General features: G+C 50.9%; 1 protein-coding gene across 1 annotated transcript in view; it reads right to left on the bottom strand.

Moving 5' to 3' along the window:
- LOC146805548 (uncharacterized) overlaps window positions 1-20,749 on the bottom strand; it is a 766,323-nt gene that overhangs the window by 447,443 nt on the left and 298,131 nt on the right. The window lies entirely within an intron of this gene.

Here is a 20,749-nt window from a genome sequence, read left to right as displayed (position 1 = left end):
CTGGTTCTGGAAGACTGGTACTGGCAGTACAGAGGCTTCCCGGAGAAGTCCCCCAGTGCATGGAATCATACAGAGGTATGATTCCAACATGTTTGATACCAAACAGGCCTGAGTTCGTTACAGCTAGTTTAGAGTTAGCCATTGCATAATGAAGCATGGCCACTCTATGTATCTTAACAGGAGATGCACTTACAGCGCCTGGAGAATGGACTCCGGGAATTGTAGGGGTGTCCTACTCACGCAGGGTGGCGCTCACACTTATAACCAAGCACCCTGCTTTCAGGATTGCAAGGCCTGCCTTAGGGGTGACAAACAAGTTACTTACCTTCGGTAACGATATATCTGTAAGAAACATTAGTTAGTTAGATTCCTTAAATTAGAATATCCCCATGTGTCAGGCTGGATCCGGAAAGATTTTTCGTTAGCAGTACCCTTGCGCATCGGTAGGCGTCATCTGCGACTCTGCGTCCGTCGTCGGCGTCGTGATCGCCGGGATGACGTCGTCGGAGTACTTAGACGTCGCCCTCGCACGCTGATGTGAGTTCTGTATATAGCTTTCCGTGCCAGGAACGCAGAGCCATGCAAGAAACCGACACTGGTGCCATACAACTAGGGCCCTGAAAGGGATGACCTTAACCCTAGATATCAGTTCGCAGAACGGGAGGATGGGTGGGGCGATAAGGAATCTAACAAACTAATGTTTCTTACAGATATATCGTTACCGAAGGTAAGTAACTTGTTCATCTGAAAGAAACACGTTAGATAGATTCCTTACCTTAGAATAGATACCCCAGCAATACCAACCCCGGTGGTGGGTCTGTGAACCAAGATCACACCAGGAAGTCCTGGAGAACGGAACTGCCAAAGAAGCCGTCTCTCCGGACTTGGCTGTCCAGGCAGTAGTGCTTGGCAAATGTGTGCAGTGAGGCCCACGTTGCTGCCTGACAAATGCCCTGCAGAGGGACTCCCCGTCCCAAGGCAGTAGTAGACGCTGTGGCCCGAGTGGAATGGGCCCTCAGCCCCACAGGAGGATCCTTCTTAGCCAAGGAATAACAGGCCTTAATGCACAAAACGACCCATCGAGTGATGGTCCGCTTGTGCACTGCCCGCCCCTTCCTAGCGCCCACGTAGCCAACGAAGAGTTAGTCGTCAACCCGGAACTGTTTGGTGCGGTCCAAATAGAAGGAGAGCACACATTTTGGGTCCAGACGGTGGAGCCTCTCTTCCTCTTTCGAGGGATGCGGAGGCGGAAAGAAGGTGGGCAAGGTAACAGACTGCCCGATGTGAAAGGCAGTAACCACCTTAGGAAGAAAAGAAGGGCGAGTCCTCAGAACAACCTTGTCCGGATGGACAGAGAAGAAAGGAGGTTCAGAAGAAAGAGCCTGGAGCTCACTCACTCTTCTGGCAGAGGTGATGGCAACCAGGAAAGCAGTCTTGAGAGTCAGAAGATGAAGAGGACAGTTATGAAGTGGCTCAAAAGGAGTGCACATCAGATAGGTTAACACCAGATTCAAATCCCACTGAGGCATTACAAAGGGGACAGGGGGAAACATGTGAGTAATGCCTTTTAAGAATCTATTTACAACAGGGGACTTGAAAAGAGAAGGCTGATCAGGAAGCCGTAAGAAGGCAGAAACAGCTGAAAGATATCCCTTGATGGTGCCCAGAGCAGAGCCCTGCCTGGCCGGGGAAGGGAGAAAGAGGAGAACCTCAGAAAGAGGTGCGGAAAGGGGATCCACAGCCTTTGCTGTGCACCATGCCACAAATTTGTTCCAACTGCAGGCGTATAACGTTTTAGTGGAGGGATCCCTGGATGCCAGAATGACATCATAGACTTCAGGAGGCAAGTCAAATGCCATCAACTGCTGCCGATCAATCTCCACGCACAGAGGTGGAGGCTGGACAGGTTCGGGTGGAGGACCGTCCCCTGCTGCTGTGACAGAATGTCCTCCTGAAGAGGCAGTCGAATCGGGGGATTGATTGACAGACTGAGTAGCTCGGGATACCAGTATCTTCATGCCCAATCCGGAGCCACAAGGATGACTTGGGCCTGGTTGCGCCTGATCTTCTTCAGCACTCTGGGCAGAAGTGGTACTGGTGGAAAGGCGTATAACAGACCGCAACTCCACTCGTGACGAAAAGCGTCTCCGAGCGAATGCTGCCTTAGAAATTCCAATGCGCAGAACTGATGATATTGGGCGTTCTCTTCGGTGGCGAATAGATCTAACTAAGGCTCTCCCCATTGCCGAAAGAGGCCTTGCGCCATGTCCGAGTTCAGACGCCATTCGTGATCCATCATGCACCGGCAGCTGAGTTAGTCCGCCCTGGCGTTCAGAGAGCCTGCCAGGTGTTGAACCACCAGGGTGATGCCCTGATGTTCCAGCCAGATCCAGAGGCACAGAGCCTCCTGACAAAGGGTTCACGACCCCACCCCGCCCTGTTTGTTGCAATACCACATGGTGGTGGTGTTGTCCGTGAACACCTGCACTACACTTCCCAGGACAAAGGGAAGGAATGCCTTCAGTGCAAGTCGGATCGCTCTCAGCTCTCAGCTCCAAAAGGTGGATATGGATCCGAGACTCCGCCGGAGACCAGAGTCCTCTGATCTCCACCTCCCCCATGTGGCCCCCCCATCAAAGGAGGGACGCAACCGTCACTACTACGTGCTCCGGTTGGGGTAGGGAGAGCACGAACCTGACCGAAACCCGGGATAGAGGCCAAAAGATGGGAAGCAGAGCCTGAATAGCCCGGACTCGCTGTTCCGGAGGATAAGCCCGGAACTGCGCCGAGTCCAGAACCGCCCCAATAAAGAGGAGCGTTTGGGAGGGACTCAGACGCGACTTCGGCACATTGATGGACATCGACTTGCTGGGGCGAGCCCGCCTTCAACAACCAGTCATCGAGATAGGGGAAGACTGGAACCCCTGATCTGCGCAGATGAGCTGCGACCACCGCCATCACTTTCGTGAACACCCAAGGGGCACTGGTGAGGCCGAAGGGGAGCACGGTAAACTGAAAATGCTCCTGACCCACCGTGAACCGCAGGTAACGCCGGTGGGCCGGCAGGACGGGGATGTGGAAATAAGCGTCCTGCAAGTCCAACGCTACCATCCAGTCTCCAGGGTCTAGGGCAGCCAGAACCTGAGCTAAGGTGAGCATCTTGAACCTCTCCTTCCGGCCGAAGGCGTTGACGCTCCTGAGGTCCAAGATAGGATGCAGGCCCCCTTTGCCCTCCTTGGGAACCAGAAAGTAGTGGGAATAACAACCACGGCCTACTTCTGGACCAGGCCCCTTTGGCCAAGAGGACCGCAACTTCCTCCTGTGGAAGATTCAAGTGATCCCCCGACATGCGGTGGCACTGCGGTGGCATGGCTGGAGGGGTCGTCTCGAAGGGGAGAAAGTTGCCCCTTCGGAAGATTTGCAGCACCCACCTGTCCGAAGTGATGGAACGCCAGTGGAGCAGATGATGGCGAACTCTGCCTCCCACTGGCGTGGAATGGGCCTGAAAGCACGGACTAGGAGGGCTTTGAGGCGGATGCTGCTGGGGTGGATGTGGATGGACCGGCACGTTGTCCCCCTTTACCGCCTCGGCTGAATCCACATCTGCGTGGAGGTTGGTTCTGCGGCCTGTAGCTAGGCGGACGTGAGGGGGCGCCCCTTCCTTGGCCACGAAAGGGACGAAAAGCGGAAGTTTGCGATCGCGGGCCGAGAGACCCAAGGACTTGGCTGTAGCCCTGGAGTCCTTAAAGCGCTCCAGTGCACTGTCCGCTTTGTCGACAAAGAGGCGACTTCCATCAAAGGGCATATCCATGAGGGTGCTCTGGACATCCCCGGAAAAAGTCGTGGACCGCAGCCAGGCGTGACGACGAAGCGCCACTGTGGACGACATTGCCCTGCCTAGCGAGTCCGTCGTGTCCAAACCACATCGGTTGGCATACCGCGCTGCATCCCGCCCCTCGGGAAGAGCCTGGGCGAGCCTCGTCCGGGCCTCCTCCGGACACAGGGACAGCACGTCCTCCACCATATCCCACATAGAGTGGGAGTAACAGTCCAAGAGACAAGCGGTGTTAATAGACCGCAGCCCTAAACTAAGGGAGGAGAACAGCTTTTTTCCAAACTGCTCCAGTCTCTTGGATTCCCGATCCGGGGGAGCGGACAGGAAGGAGGTCTGGGAAGTAGAGGCCTGGATAACCAGGCTCTCAGGCGTGGGGTGTTGGGACAGGAAACTGGGGTCGCCCGGTGCAGGGCGGTGGCGCCGGGCCTCGTTCCGGTCCACAGGAGGTACTGTGGAGGGCTTGGACCAGGTGCCCTTCAGAACGTCCATCAGTGCTTCGCTAAATGGCAACAGAGGCTCCCAGGAGCTTGCTGATGGTTGGAGCACTTCAGTGAGGAGGTTAGTCCTCACGGCCACAGTAGGGAGCTCCAGCCCAAGGGCTTCGGCCGCCTTACGCAACGCCACAGAAAAGGTAGCACCCTCCTCCGAAGCCACAGTCGGACGAGAGATGAAGCCAGTGTCAGGGAAGGTGTCAAGGCCACTGGCATCCCCCAGCTCATCTGCCCAGTCCTGTGATAACTGACCCTGGCGGGTCAAAGGGTCATCAGACCCCTCCCAGTCGCCACCGTCATCCGATTCCTGGTAAACAGGAGGAATGATCGGAGCCGGGCGGAAGATGAAATGGTCACCCATCGGCATCGGATGCGGCGCCGGACGTCGCCGGGCCCAGACCGGGACTAAACTGGAGAACGGTGTCGTCTGGAGACGGCGCCGGGGGTGGCACCGGTGTCGGCGCCAGCGGAGGAGGGGTCGTGAGGTCGACCGGCACCGACTAAGATCCAGGCCTGGATCCCGCGGGGACCTGCGGCGTCGGGACCGGAGTCGACGACGGCGCCGGAGCCAGAGCCGCCGGCTCGCTAGGCCTCCCAGTCGAGCCCACCGAGAGGAAGGCACTGATCTCTTCCAGAGTCGCGTCAGTCCCAGGGACCGGCGGGTATGGGGACGGACACTGCTCCTGCGGCTCAGACGGAGCCGCGGGGGTGGTACCACCCGGACCCTCGACCGAGTCGCTCGCTCGGCGAGGGGAGTCCCGAAGAGCGATGTCGTCTCTTGGACTTCTTACTATGCTTCGACTTACCCGAAGACTTGGAACCCGACGAGCGGTGATGATGGCTGCGGCTCCGCAACCGGTCCCTCAACCTCCTACTCGACCGGGACCGTGGACGGCGCTGAGCCGAGTGCCGGAGCTCGAGAAGCTTGCGGGACTGCTCCCGCCTAGCCTTCGAGGTCAAGGCCCGGCAGTCGAGGCACGACTCCGCATCGTGGTCGGCCCCAAGGCAGTAAAGGCACCGGCGGTGGTGGTCCGTTACCGACATCAGTCGGTGACAGGAGTCACAGGCTTTGAAACCAGGCATCCTACCGGCACCAGTATCGAGTCGACGAGAGTAGAAAAAAGAGTCCAAAAGTTTAGTCAAAAAGTGACTAAAAGGGTAAGCTCTTCCCGGATCGGCACTGTCTGGCGCGGAAAAAAGAAGAACTGACATCAGCGCGCGCGAGGGCGGCGTCTAAGTACTCCGACAACCTCTTTCCGGCGCACGACGCCGACGATGGACGCAGAGCCGCAGACGACGCCTAGTGACACGCAAAGGGTATTGCTGACGAAATATCTTTCCGGATCCAGCCTGACGCCTGGGGATATTCTAAGGTGAGGAATCTAACTAACGTGTTTCTTTCAGATGTATTTTCTGGCAGAGACACAGTCTAGACGCAGATTACTTAACTTTGAATGCTGTACCTCCACGCGCCGGAGGTCATGATGCCAGTTGAGCCAAACAAGTTCCTCTAGCAAGCGGAAGTCAGTTTCCTCTGTGAAACCTTCCTCGCCAGAACGCAAAGTCACTATAGAAACTGGTTGTGGAAACAGCGTGCCAAAAATATCAAAATCTTCCAAACATTAATATAGAAGTAACATCAGATGATATGTTGATACCAGACATGGAATTTAAAAGAAAACCCCAAAAGAATCAATGAAGCACAGGGCTACATGAACCATTGCACCCTGGTGTATAACCAGCATGCAAAGTTAAACAACTTACAATCTACAGACCATTCACCAATGGTAATGAATGGCATGGTAATACTAAAACAAAACCCAGAAAAACAACACCAAGCTGATTTTTGAATCACATCATTGCGTGAGATAGTGACAACTACAATAAAAGGTATGATAATACCAGACAGACTTTCAAAAAAAGATCTAAATGAAGAAATAAGTTAATTACCTATAACTGCAGTTATCCAATATTGGAATCTTTCATAGATTCACATGCTTGAATCATTCCCCGTCGTGGGCGTGGAGCAGGGTGAGGTGCAGTTTGTGGTGACAGATCAGGGAGGAAGTAAAGGGGAGGTCGGAGTTTTGCAGATAAAGTAAGGGCAGGTCCACAGAGTGGGGATCCTCCCATAGGTATGTTATTTTCGGCCCTTACTACCCTTACTAGAGAGATGAGAGATAGGTTTGAAACCTCAGAACTGAACCAAAAAGACATTCAGTCGGTATGTGATGTAGTGGAGCGAAAGATAGACGATTTAAGCGGGAGCACCTTGGCTCTTGAAGAAGAAGTTAGAGACTTGAAAGCAGTAGTGCAGGTCAATAAGGGGACTTAGGTCCAGGAAGACAGAGCAGGAGGACAGAGTTGAAAGGTTAGAGAATTATCAAAGGAGAAATAACCTGAAAATTCTGAAAGTTCCTGAGGGTAAGAAAGGGGGAGACATTAAAGGTTTTGTGGTTCAGTTGCTCAAGAAGGAGCTGCAGTTGGAAGAAACTGAGGAAGAAATTGCTGGAGACATCCAGAAGATACATAGGGATCCTTTAGGCTTAATATACATCATACTAAACCTAGGAGTATTTTAGTACATTTTCTTACTTATTCTTTAAAAGAGAATATTTTAGCCAAGGCTTTGCAGAAGAAAACGCTCGAACTAGAAGGCCTAAAGATTGAAGTAAGATCTGATTTATCGGTGGTTACTTCTAATAGGCAATGAGAGTTAGGCAAAAGAATCGAGTCACTAAGGAAGCTAGGCGCTTCAGTTCAGTTAAAGTTTCCGGCGCTTCTATAGGTGATGTTGAACAATAAAATGCACTCCTTTCGATTTCCGGAGGAGGTAGACAAGTTTATTGAGCAGGCTGAGGCGGGGGATGAGTGAGGACTATCTAGGAAGGAAGAGGATGTAGGATTTTTTTTTTCTCCTCTTCTACTGAGGGAGGAGAGAAAAAAAGGGAAAAATGAAGTTAGGATAACAGGTTGTTTAATTTTATTTTGTATTGTTTGCACGGAGAGTACATAGGTTTGTCTGGTTTGTTAGCTACACCCCGTAGGGCCACTCATATGGCTTTTGCCATGGGAAGTAGGTTAGTGTTTCCATGGGTGGGAGGGTGGGGAGCAGGGTTGCTAAGAGGTTGTGGGGAAAAGATATATAAAAACTGCCTCAGATGAAAGAAGAAAGCTTGCACTTCAAACAAGACAATAGTAAATAAACAGAGGTAACAAAGTCTTGAGTACACATAATACGTCAAAGAAACTAAAACCTCAGATTTTATGGTATAAAAGGGTGGACAATGGGGAGGTGGGTGGGTCTGTGAGGAATCCACAGGCAGATACTGTATCCACCAGAAAAAAGCGTTACCGAAGGTAAGTAACTTGTTTTTCTGATGGATACATCTGCCTGTGGATTCCTCACCTTATGAATAGAATCCCACAGCAGTACATCTCCCGGAGGTGGATGTCCACCCTTCTATACCAAAAAGTCTGGCAAAAAAGAACGCGCAAAGTGGCCATCCCTCCTCACTTCCGAATCTAAGCAGTAATGCTTCGCGAAAGTGTGGAGGGAGGCCCAAGTTGCAGATATCCAAAACAGGAACACCTCTAGACAATGCAGAAGTAGATGATTTAGACCTGGAGGAATGAGCTTGAATGCCTACAGGAGGCTCCTTACCAGCCAGGGAGTAGCATATCTTGATGCACAAGATGATCCATTGTGATAACATGCTCTTGTGCACCGCCTTGCCCCTTCATACGACCAGCATATCCAACAAAGAGCTGATCATCCTGACGGAAGTCCTTTGTTCTGTCCAAATAGAAGCTAATCGCCCTCTTTGGATCTAAACAATGAAGTCTCTCCTCCTCCTTGGAAGGGTGAGGGGGAGGATAGACAGTAGGAAGTGTAATGGACTGACCTAGGTGGAAGGGAGTCACCACCTTAGGCAGAAAAGCAGCCCTGGTCCTAAGTGCCATGTTTTCAGCATATATGGTCAGAAAAGGCGGCTTTGAACTCAAAGCCTGGAGTTCACTCACCCTCTTGGCCGAGGTGATAGCTACCAGGAAGACCGTTTTAAAAGTTAAAAGTCTTAAAGGACAACTATGCATCGGTTCGAAAGACTAACCCATTAAAAAAGTTAACACCAATTTCAAGTCCCACTGGGGCATAATGAAAAGAGTGGGAGGAAACATGTTTGTCAGCCCCTTAATAAATCTTAAGACTATAGGAGACTTAAATAAAAAAGGCTGATCAGGTAAACACAAAAATGCCGACAAAGCCGACAAATACCCTGCTGGGCCAAATGAAGAGAAAATCAAAGAACATCAGATAGATGTTATGTTATGTTATGTTATGTTAACCTCTTTTTATAGCGCGCACGGCTACTAGAAAGTGTCCAGGCATGAAAGTCAGCTGATAAAAGAGGAAGGGGAACAAAAAATGATAGAGAAGGAAAAGACCTAACAGAAGATTACTTAAATAGCAGAGTTTTTAATTGTTTTTTGAATAACCTATGGCTCCCCTTTTTTTGTAATTCCAAGGGCAAGGTGTTCCAGGCCCTGGCCGCTTTAACAGAAAGAGAGCAGCCACCTAGCCTAGTCAAACGAATCCTAGGAACCACAGCAAGGCATTGACCCATCGAACGAAGCTGTCGAGACGGCTCATAAAACGAGAAATGCCTCCTGAGATATTGAGGCCCGGTCTTGTAAAGAGCACCATGGGCTAATGTCAGGGCCTTAAACCGTACTCGCTGCTCAACCGGGAGCCAAAGTAGATCTCAAAGGTTCTGACTAGCACTGGATCTACTTGGCATGTCCAGCAAAATTCTAGCCATCACGTTCTGTACAATCTTTAGCTTTTTTAGCTGGTAAGCCGGTAGTCCAATGTACAAGGCGTTAGCGTAATCTAACCTTGACAAGATGAGCGCGTGGGTTACCATTTCCTTACCCTTTTTAGGAAGCAAAGGCAAAAACTTCTTAAGGCGTTTAAGAATGCTGAAGCACACACGATCTAGTTTACTAATCTGAGGCAGAAATCTCAAGCCCTCACCAAACCAGACCCCCAGGTTTTTTGCTGGGCATCCGGAGGAATTCGGCAGAGGATAGCCCACAGGCCAAATATCTTCTCTAAAGTGAGGGGTGAAGGCACCATAGAAGAGCAGTTCCGATTTCTCCTCATTGCACTTCAATTGGGCCTTTACTAACCATTTAAATACGTCTGCGAGACAATTCTTGGCAATGGTCGGAGAGAAGTCCGCTTTACTCCACGTGAAGAGGAGCTGGGTATCATCAGCATAAGCTATGATCCTAGCACCCAGCTCCTCTGCTAAATAAACCAGGGGCGTCATATAAACATTGAAAAGAAGAGGGCTCAATGTAGAGCCCTGGGGGACGCCCTTATTCAGACTTTGAGGAGTAGAGGAAAAAGGCGGCAGCCATACTTGCTGCGATCTATTGGCGAGGAAGGATTCAATCCACCTCCATACCTGCCCAGGGATGCCAATGTGGGACAGCCGTGCCAGGAGTTATTGATGTGGCACGGTGTCGAACGCGGCAAAGAGATCTAAAAGCACTAATGCTGCTCTGCCGCCAGCATCCAGACAGTCTCTAATTGCCTCAGCCATCTCAACCAAGGCCGTCTCGGTGCTGTGGGAAGCCCTAAAGCCCGACTGGGCAGAGTGGAGGGCGCCCGAGGTCTCAACAAACTCAGAGAGTTGCTTATGGGCAGCTTTTTCACAAACCTTTGCCACAGCCGGAAGGAGTGAAATAGGACGATAGCTAGCTGGGATTGCAGGATTAAGTGAGGGTTTTTTCAGCAATGGAAGAAGTTTCGCCTGCTTCCACTCGAGTGGAATCATAGCGGTCTGGAGGGACATATTCACAATATTGTTCACTTCCGGGTTAACTGTGTCCGCAATTGCCGCCAGAAAATCTAGTCAAAGACGGGCAGACCATGTCCGGCTTTGCCCCGTTGGAATGAAGATGCGTCACCAGAGACTGGCTGACGGGCCCCAAGCTATCCTGTATGGATTTAATTTTATCGGAGACAAAAAAACTGAAAGCTGTTCGCACCAATCATTGGATCCAGGAGAAGACCTTTGTTCAGTCCTGGGATCCAAGAAACTCTGAACAATTGAAAAGATTTCTTTAGAATTGTTTTTAGATTGGGCAATGCGCTCAGCAAAATAATTCCCCTTGACAGCCTTCACCATAGAGTAATAGTCCTTCTGAGCATTCCTAAGGGCTAATTTCGCTAGAGGGCTATAAGCCTGTCTCCAGGCCCGTTCAAGCTTTTTACAAGCGGATTTTTGTATCTTTAATTCATTAGAGAACCAAGGTTGGGATGGAGACTTTCTAGCTCTTTTATGACCAGGCGGACCAGCGAAATTCTCCACTGCTCCGGCCAGCCATAACTTAAATCCATCCACAGCTAGTAAGTTCCCTGGCGTGCCCGGACGAGTATCGGCCAAGATCCTTCCAAATGCCGCCGGTTCAATACGCAGAGGAGGTCTAACCGCAGGAGCATTCATAGTAAAAGTAGGCGGCTGAATGGACCAAGAAAAGTGAATTAAAAAATGATCCGACCAAGTGACCGGAAGAGGGTCAGAAACCATTACCGGGAAATTAGAGCAAATCCCGTCGATAATGTGACCCCCACTATGAGTGGGGGATTTAATCCACTGAGACAGTTGGCAAAGTTCCAATGGCTCATTAAGAGTGAGAGTATCGGGAGCTTCCCTACAATCGAAATGAATGTTAAAATCACCCAGCAATATATATTTTGAATATTTTAAAGATCTCTGCACAATGGCTTCGTCCAGCATTTTAAGAAATGAACTAGGGGACCCAGGGGGCCGATATATAAGTGTGCCTCCCATCAGAAAATGAGGTGAAATAGAGAGGGAGAATTCTAGCACTTCTTTCTCCATAAAATCCTGGCAGTTTGTCTGTATAAAAACCCAGCTTTCCCTATAAACAACCGCAACCCCTCACCCCTCCCTATTTTTCAGTCCATCCTGGCAATTTTAAACTCCGTAGGGATAGCCAGTGTAATAACCGGGGCGGAGCAATCATTTAACCAGGTCTCGGTAATAAATAAGAGATCGAGCTGGTTGTCAACCAGAAGCTCAAATATGTCTGACGCGTGCTTTACCATAGAGCGCGCATTAATCAGAGCGGCGTTGATATTTTGCCCGGCCAAAGGGGTAGAAGAAATGCGATAGGGTAGGGGAGAAGAGCCCCACGTGTTAAGAAAACCAAAGTTACAGCTGGGGCAGATTTTATCTATATTTTCCAGCACGGACCAAACATGAGAACACCTGCTCAGGGACTCACCAATATTTCCTAGTTTCTCCCTGCTCCACGTCCTGCGATCAGCCTGCACCTGGGCACCGCAGCTGGCGCTGGACGCAACCAGGACGCGGACGGGCGCAGACGGGCTTGCCTTAGGCACGCCTTCAGCGCACCAGCGGCGCACCCGCTGCACGTCCGCACAGCGCGCATGCTTTATAGCAAATTCCCCCCCACTGCTACAGCGCGCCTGTCCCAAGATGGCGGCCAAGCAGGAAGTGTCCCTCCGAGCTGAAATGTATGGGTGGAGCAAAGTGCAAGTAAGTGGTCTGTTTTTCTAAACTATGAAACGAGTCACTAACATCCAATCCACACAGTAAAAACAATTATAGCAGCAGTAATATTTAAAAGCAAAGCGTAAAATGTTAAGAGAAGTTAGGCACCGTGAGGCGCAAATCACATTAAAGGAGCGAGTGGCAAAAAATGCAAATATCAAAGGCACGACAGCAAAGCCCCGGGGAGAAAAAGCAACTTCCCCTCTCACCTAGGCAATTGCGTCCGCACAGCGCGCATGCTTTATTGCAAATTCCCCCCCACTGCTAGAGCGAGCCTGTCCCAAGATGACGGCCAAGCAGGAAGTGTCCCTCCGAGCTTCAATGTATGGGTGGAGCAAAGTGAAAGTAAGTGGTCCTTTTTCTAAACTATGAAACGAGTCACTAACATCCAATCCACACAGTAAAAACAATTATAGCAGCAGTAATGAACAAGTTACTTACCTTCAGTAACGCTTTTTCTGGTGGATACAGTATCTGCCTGTGGATTCCTCACCTTGTGAATATCCCCTGCTCCAGCATTGCTCAGAATTTTCCCCCAGCTCTCTACGCCGACGTGGACGTCATAATACCTCGGCTATGCTCGCGACTCCGTATGAAGTCACCGGAGCCATAAGACAGCCATGTCGGCGTGATGACGTCAGTTCCACCCATCTTTTCCGTGCCTCCAAGGCGAACAGGTGAACCGACAACAGATTCAAAGTATACACAGTATACAACATTCAAACAAATATACATAGTACATATACAAAAAGGAAAGCTAAGGAACAAAAGCATTTCCTATAAGTGTACCAGATAAAACAACCTTTCAAGCAAGGCATCCTTTAAGGTATACAAAGGTGGACAACGGGGCGGGTGGGCCAGTGAGGAATCCACAGGCAGATACTGTATCCACCAGAAAAAGCGTTACCGTAGGTAAGTAACTTGTTCTTCTGATGGATACATCTGCCAGTGGAATCCTCACCTTGTGGATAGATTCCCACAGCTGTCCCACTCGCAGAGGAGGCTGTCCACCTTCCTATACCAAAAAGTCCTGCAAGACAGAGTGCGCAAAATGGCCCTCCCTCCTCATCTCAGAGTCCAAGTGTAGGAGAGTAGGGTCTGCTATCCTATGGTCACCCCAAATTTTTGCTTTTTGCTTCACTGGTTTTTGACGTATTGAGGCTGTGGGCCTGCTAATCAGACCCGCAGCCTGCTGTTCTCTCTACTAAATTGACACTATGCACTATAGGTGCATAACCAATTGGAATTGGATCACCCTGTGAGCCCCTGTACCAGTGTACACTAGGTACCCATGTCATTGGTGTATCTAAGGCCTACCAGGGGCTGAAGCATGTATTGTGCCACCACTGGCCTGGCCTAACAATTTGACACAACTGGCTGATCACTCAGCTGGGGTAAGTTGGTGTAACCACCTCTTACTTAGGTGTAGTATACCTATACCTAACCTTAAATGGAACACTTGTTAACCTATAAGTCACTCCTATGGCAGGCCTTAACAATCCTGAAGGCAGAGTGCTTGGTTCCATGTGAGATGGTGCTCTGGCATGAGCTGAGCCTGTCTGCAGTGGTCGGAACAACTTCCTTCTACCGTTTCCAGATATCGCCATACCATATACTCTTAAGTGCATTATGAACCTCGCGGTTAAATGCTATCTTTGGTTTGGCTTTATCAAAACATGTCGAGTAAGGTGTCATACGAATTGGAATACTAACCCCTCGCCAATTCTGGCGACGGGGTTAGCATTCCACCCTTCTAGAGGGACACGACATGTACAGTACCTGAAACCCGGGTAAAATCAGACATTGCCTCAGCTCCACAAAATGGACGCTGCCACCACAGACACAAGTCTGCCCTCCTGCCGCTGGGAGTCCTTCCAGCTTGGGAGCCGTGGACAAAGGGTTTCCTGCCAGGGGAGGTGCGAGCACCACCCCAGACAGGATTTTGTGTATTGGTCAGGTAGGGCTTGAATGGAATCAGACATGCCTGAGGCTCACAAGGAGCCTCGGTGCATATGCCAGTTCAAACCGGTCCTGGGGCACACCAGCCCCGGAACTGGGGCGAGCTGGACAAAGGATTGGGGGTGTAACCACCCCCCTTCCTGGTCCCACCCTTAGGGAGGGACCTAGCAGGTAGTCCGGCCCCTAGAATCCGCTTAAAGGTAGGAGCTGTGTCCTAAGACTTCAGACATCCTGGAATCAACTTAACTACAAGAAGAAGACGGGAACTTCGACGCTCTGCTGCACAGAGGACAGAAGGAAATCTCCCCTATGGTCAGGGAGTGACCATCTTGCTAACACAAGCACCAACCAGCTACTCGATGTCTGCTTTGCCGCCGCCTCCCGACGGAGCCCGAGCCCAGAGCCCAACAAGACCTGGAACTCCAGACTTCTCACCGCCCGATCCACAGTCCCTGCAAAGAAGGAACCCGTGGAGGCACCGAGACACGTGGAGCCAGCCATCTTGAAAGACCCACGACAAGGGGCAAGCGCGACAACAGAGGCTCCCTCCAAGTTGTGCTTTGGGCCCTGAGAAGCCCAACATCCGAGCAGCATCTGCACCAAAGGTGAGCCCCCCAGCATCTCCACGATCTGCGTGGGGCCCCTCTGCATTTTGCACCTCGACGCGCCTGCCCGGTCCCTGGCCCGTTGGCTAGTGGCCATTTTGGCGACGAACCTTGAAATCTACGACACTGGTCTGGTTGCCCCAGACTGGCCCCTGCTGCCCTCCAAAGGAGCAGCCCCTCTGACCTTGCTGGTCAGAGTAATCAGCTTTCTTCATTCTTCACGACTTCTGCTTTTGCCAAGGCTTGTTTGCTTCCTTCGAGTCGCCGACAGCGAGAGCCTGCGTGGGACAGCTCGTGAACCAACTCCTGGATGTCGTCGACCTTCAGGGACCACGTGGCTGCGGAGACAAGCTACCCCTCATCACCTGTTTGCACCCGACATCGCCTGGTACCTACCTGGTGCCACGCTGGTCACTTGCTAGTGACTGTGAACACTGTCCCCTCTGCTTTCAGGTCTTCTACAACTCCGATCCACTCTTGGATCCACCGCATCTCTTCTGGACCGGCCGCCTGCAGCATCTTTGTCATCAGGCCCCATTGAACAGATAGACGAAACCCGACGCACTTCGAGACCTATGCACCCGCTTCCTGTGGGTGAGGTAAAGCTGGCACTCCGGTGCCCAAGTGTAGAGAAACCTCTCTAGTGTCTGTGTTTTAAGTCTTAAGTTCGTAGTCCATCCAGACGACCCTTCTAGCAGTAACTTTTGAACTTTTACGCACCCATTGAAAACCTATGGGAGCCCGCGTGTAACTTTCCTCACTGCACACGCGACCCGTGGACCTCCTGGTCACTAACTGAAGTTAGCTCCTTGTAGGCCCATCGATTCTAGAGGCCCTAGGCCTTTTCCCTTTCCTGTTCGTGGTACTTATACCACTATTTTAGCATATGGTTTGAGGGGCCACCAGGGCCCATCCATATAAAGTGCAACTTCTGTATATTGTAATACTTTCTTGTTTAACGATTTGTGCTCCTGTGCTCATAAAGAGTCTAGGGGATACTTTGAGTAATAAATACATATATATTTTGAATATATATCTGTGTGGTGTCCTTTCATTGGTATAAAGGGGGGTTACATATGGTAAAACAGCCTGCTTAACACGCTTTAACGAGTTTAGCCTCAAAGACTGCTTAGCCTACGCTACCACTAGGGCAGCTGGTCCGAAAAGGTTGACTTACAACCACACCATAAGGGTTGCTTGGCATGGTACAAGGTGGTCACTTTAACTAGTAAACAGCATATACCAGGCCAACTTCTCACACCAAGCAATAATGCTTTGCGAAAGTATGGACGGAGACCCAAGTTGCGGCTTTACAAATGTTTGCCGCAGGAACACCCTTGGCCAAAGCAGAGGTAGAAGATTTATCTCTAGTTGAATGAGCTCTAATACCCTCAGGAGGAACCTTACCAGCAAGGGCGTAGCAGATCTTAATGGCTAGGATGATCCACCTGGACAGAGTGCGCTTGTGCACAGCTTTGCCTTTAGAGTGTCCAAAATAGCCCACGAAGAGCTGATCATCCAAACAAAAATCCTTCGTTCTGTCCAAATAAAAGCTCACAGCTCTTTTAGGGTCCAATCGGTGAGTCTTTCCTCCTCCTTGGAAGGATGAGGAGGTGGATAAAACACGCCCCAGATGAAAGGGAGTAACTACCTTAGGTAGGAAAGCAGCCCTGGTCTTGAGGACCATCCTTTCAGCATGTAAGGATAAAAACGGGGGTTTTGAACTAAGAGCTTGAAGCTCACTTACCCTCCTTGCCAAGGTTATGGCTACAAGAAAGAACGCTTTAAAGGACAATAGCCTTAAAGGACAGCTATGAAGGGGCTCAAAAGGGGACCCCATAAAAAAAGTTAAGACAAGATTAAGGTCCCACTGTGGCATTACAAAGGGAGTAGGTGGAAACCTGTTAGTAAGACCTTTGATAAATCTTAAAACAATAGGAGATTTAAATAACGACGGCTGAACTGGAAGAAACAGAAAAGCCGATAAGGCTGATAAATAGCCCTTAACCGTGGCCACAGCACAACCTTGTTGAGCCAAGGAAAGAGCAAACTGAAGCACATTGGAAAGATGGGCTTTTAAAGGGTCAATGGATTTCTCTCCGCACCATTTTACAAACTTAGACCACCTGTAGGAGTAAATAGACTTGGTGGAGTGTCGCCTGGCCGATAAAATAACATCCACCACATCAGGTGGGAGAGAGAAAGAACTCAGGTTGCCCCGCTCAATCTCCAGGCATGAAGGTGCAGGCTCTGGAGGTGGGGGTGAAGAACCTGCCTCTCCGACTGCGAGAGGAGGTCTGCCCTGAGAGGGAGACGGAGCGGAGGGTGCGATGAAGGGTGAAGTAGATCTGTGTAGCACACCCTTCTTGGCCAATCCGGGGCGATCAATATAACTTGGGCCCGGTCTTTGAGAATCTTCCTCAGAACCCGAGGAATCAAGGGTATGGGAGGAAACGCGTAAAGGAGATGTGAGCCCCAACTCAACTGAAACGCGTCCCCCAACGCCCCCTGCATTGGAAACTGGAGACTGCAGAATAACGGGCAATGCGCATTCTCGTGAGTGGCAAACAGGTCCACCCGAGGTGTCCCCCACGTCCGAAAGACGTGACGAACCACCTCCGGATGGAGCCTCCACTCGTGGTCGGCGGAGAACGGTCGACTGAGACTATCTGCACGTACGTTCAGGACCCCGGCCAGATGATTCACCATCAAGCAAATCCGATGATCCTGAGCCCAGAACCAGAGCCGCAACGCCTCTCTGCAGAGACGGTACGACCCTACTCCCCCCTGCTTGATGACATACCACATTGCGGTAGTGTCAGGACTTGAACCGACTGACCGCGAAGAGAAGGGAGGAAGGCCTTGAGCGCCAAACGTATCGCCCGCAATTCTAGAAGATTGATATGAGACAATCTTTCCTCTGGAGACCAAAGACCCTTGATCTCCAGATCCCCCAGATGAGCACCCCACCCTAAGGTGGAGGAACCCGATATAACTGTGGCCACCGTTGGAGGAAGATGAAAGGGCTTGCCTTGAGACAGGTTGCCCTCCACCCTCCACCAAGACAGATCCGCTGTAGCTTCTCTGGAGATCCTGATTGATTCCCTGAGATCTCCGTTGTGCTGATACCACTGCCTGCGGAGACACCACTGGAGTGCCCTCATGTGCCAGCGTGCATGGTTGACCAACAGAATGCAGGAGGCGAACAGACCGAGCAGATGAAGGACCTTCAGAACTGGAACAACCGCTCCATTGTGGAATAAAGGGATCATCTCCTGAATGTCGAGAATTCTTTGTGGAGGAGGAAATGCTCGACACACAGTAGTGTCCAGTACCGCCCCTATGAACAGGTTACGTTGAGAGGGCACCAGGTGAGATTTGGGCACATTGATCGAAAAACCCAAGTCGAATAACAGTTGAGATGTTACCTGCAGATGACGTTGCACCATCTCTGGGGACTCTGCTTTCAGAAGCCAGTCGTCCAGGTAGGGAAAGACCGGAATCCCCGACCTCCTGAGATGAGCAGCCACCACTGCCATCACCTTGGTGAAGACTCGAGGTGCAGTAGTAAGACCAAACGGAAGAACCGCAAACTGGTAGTGCTGCGACCCAACCGTAAGACGGAGATACTTCCTGTGCGACTTCAGGATTGGGTTGTGGAAATATGCATCCTGCAAGTCAATCGACACCATCCAGTTTTTTTGCTGAAACGCTTGAAGAACCTGTGCAAGGGTTAGCATCTTGAATTTCTCCTGTTTCAGGTAAAAATTCAAAACTCTGAGGTCCCGGATTGGACGCAATCTGCCGTCCTTTTGGGAATCAGGAAATACCAGAGTTGCATCCCCGACCCCTTTCCTGCTCCGGATCCACCTCTATCGCACCTTTTTGTATCAATGCAAGAACCTTCTTCTGCAGAAGAAGTAGATGGTCCTCTGAGCAAAAACCTTGGCAAGGAGGGTAAGGGGGAGGAAACTCCCGAAAGGGAAGGGCGTACCCATTCTCCATGAGGTTTAAAACTCAAAGATCTGTGGTGACCGATTTCCAACCTCGCAGAAAGTGGGACACCCGACCCCCAACAGGCCTCACATGATCTAGGATGGGGGTTCTAGGGCTGCTTCCCTGAAGCTTCATTGGGAGCAGAGGAGGCTGAAGAGGATGAGGGATTTTGACCAGAACTGCTCCGGCCCCTTTGTCTTCCTCTATATGATCTATAGAGAGGATTTTGCTGCTGTTGTTGCTGCTGTTGCTGAGGTTGACAGAAGGAACGAAAGGATGACCTCCCAAATCCTCTATACTTCCTGAAGCCAAATCCCTTAGCCGGCGTCTGCAAACCCAAAGATTTCGCAGTAACCCTGCTATCTTTAAATCTTTGCAAGGCGGAATCAGCTTTTTCCCCAAAAAACTTTTCCCCATCGAAGGGTAAGTCGACTAGAGTGGCCTGAACATCAGCAGAGAAGCCGGAAGAACGAAGCCAAGCCTGCCTTCTAGTGGCTATTGAAGATCCCATAATCCTAGCCACGGAATCAGCCGTATCTAGGACCGACTGCATAACTTGCCTAGCGGCAGCTTGAGTGTCCGCTACAAACTCCATAAAAGAGGCCTTCTCCTCTTCAGGCAGCTTAGGGGCTAACTGCTTCACCGAGTCCATCAAAGCATCAACGTAGCGCCCCAATAAGCAAGTGGCATTAGTTGACTTAAGCGCCAAGCTTCCAGATGAAAAGACCTTTTTAGCTGATTCGATCTTTTTAGAGTCCCTGTCAGCTGGTGCTTGAGGGAAGGCACCTGAAGATTGCTTCGAGCAGGAAGCTTGCACTACAAGGCTCTCTGGTGAAGGGTGAGAGGAAAGGAAGCTCGGGTCCCCCGGAGCTACTCTATACCTCCTTGCCACTTTTCTGGAGACTGCAGGTGAAGAAAGTGGCTTGCGCCAAACGTCCATAACAGGCTCTAAAATAGCCTCATTAAAGAGCAACAAGGGCTCAACAATGGAAGATGGAGAATGAAGGACTTCAGTTAAAAGGTTTGGCTTGTACTCTGCAGAGGGCAACTGTAAGTCCAACAACTCTGCAGCCTTCCTGATGACTAAATGATAAGGAGTCAACTCCTGTGGAGGAGAAGATCTGGCAGAAGAATGCTCCCATTCTGGAGTAGTATCAAGTCCACTTACATCCTGAATGCCCTCAAATTCATCAGTGGAATCACCAACTTCATCTTCCTCCACTTCCTCCCTATATCGTTCCTCCTCCATAATCCTCTGAGCCTCGATCCGAAGGCACGGCGTCGGCGGCGGTACGTGGAGTCGGCGGGACCGAACGTGGAGTCGGCAGCGCCGGAGGAGTAGGCGGCGCCGGACGCGGCGCAGATGGAGTCGGCACCGGCGACGAGGGAGGCTCCAAAGAAGGCAAATGATCCAGTCGAGGCCGGGAAGATGGATATCCAGACGGCGACGGGAACTGCCATGAAGGAGCCATCGGCAAGAAGGGCATAAAAGGTGCCTGAGCATAATGTTGCGGCACGCCCAAAGTATACGCCATTGGACCCACGGGACCAGAGGGTGCGCTGGATGGGAAGGCAGCTCTTTGGAAAACCCCATACATAGTATTGAGGAAATGCATCGGATGCGCACCCGGAGTTGGGAAATGCGGGTATGGGTTCGACCCTGAATCCGGTCGAGGAGTAGCTGGAGCCGAAGTATCTTCAACTGAAGCCGCAGGTTCAGCTGGCACTGGAGAAAGATCTTCCACCTGCTCCGGTTTGGCGTCGGAAGCTGGAGAGTCCACTGGTGCCGGTGACTGCGCCGGAGACTACGCCGGAGTCAACCTGGGTGAAGGTGTCTTCTCCGGAGACACACGAGGAGAAGGGGAAGGCGAAGGAGAAATGAATTCCTTACTCTGACGTCGAGGCGACGGCGACCTCGAAGCCTTAATCTTCGACGATCGGCGCCGAGAGCTATGCTTCCTCTTCTTTTTGTGCCTGTTCGACTTCGAAGAGTGCGAAGTCGACGACTCCGGCTTCGACTTCTCCTTCTTCCTACCTCTCCTTTCCTTTTTTGCCTTGGCCATGAAGAGTTTTGCTTCCCTCTCTTTCAGGGCCTTGGGATTCATCTTTCTGCAGCTGGAGCAGTCGTCCACATCATGGTCCGATGAAAGGCACCATAAACAATCTTTGTGGGGGTCAGTGATGGACATGTGACCCCCATATTCCCTACAAGGTTTGAAACCTGACTTCCTCGTCGAAGACATGGTAAATCCA

This window comes from Triturus cristatus, chromosome 8, assembly GCF_964204655.1.
Source record: "Triturus cristatus chromosome 8, aTriCri1.1, whole genome shotgun sequence".
Classification (NCBI taxonomy): Eukaryota; Metazoa; Chordata; class Amphibia; order Caudata; family Salamandridae; genus Triturus; species Triturus cristatus.
Note: the sequence above shows the minus strand (reverse complement) of the source record. Positions and strands in the feature narration are given on the sequence as shown.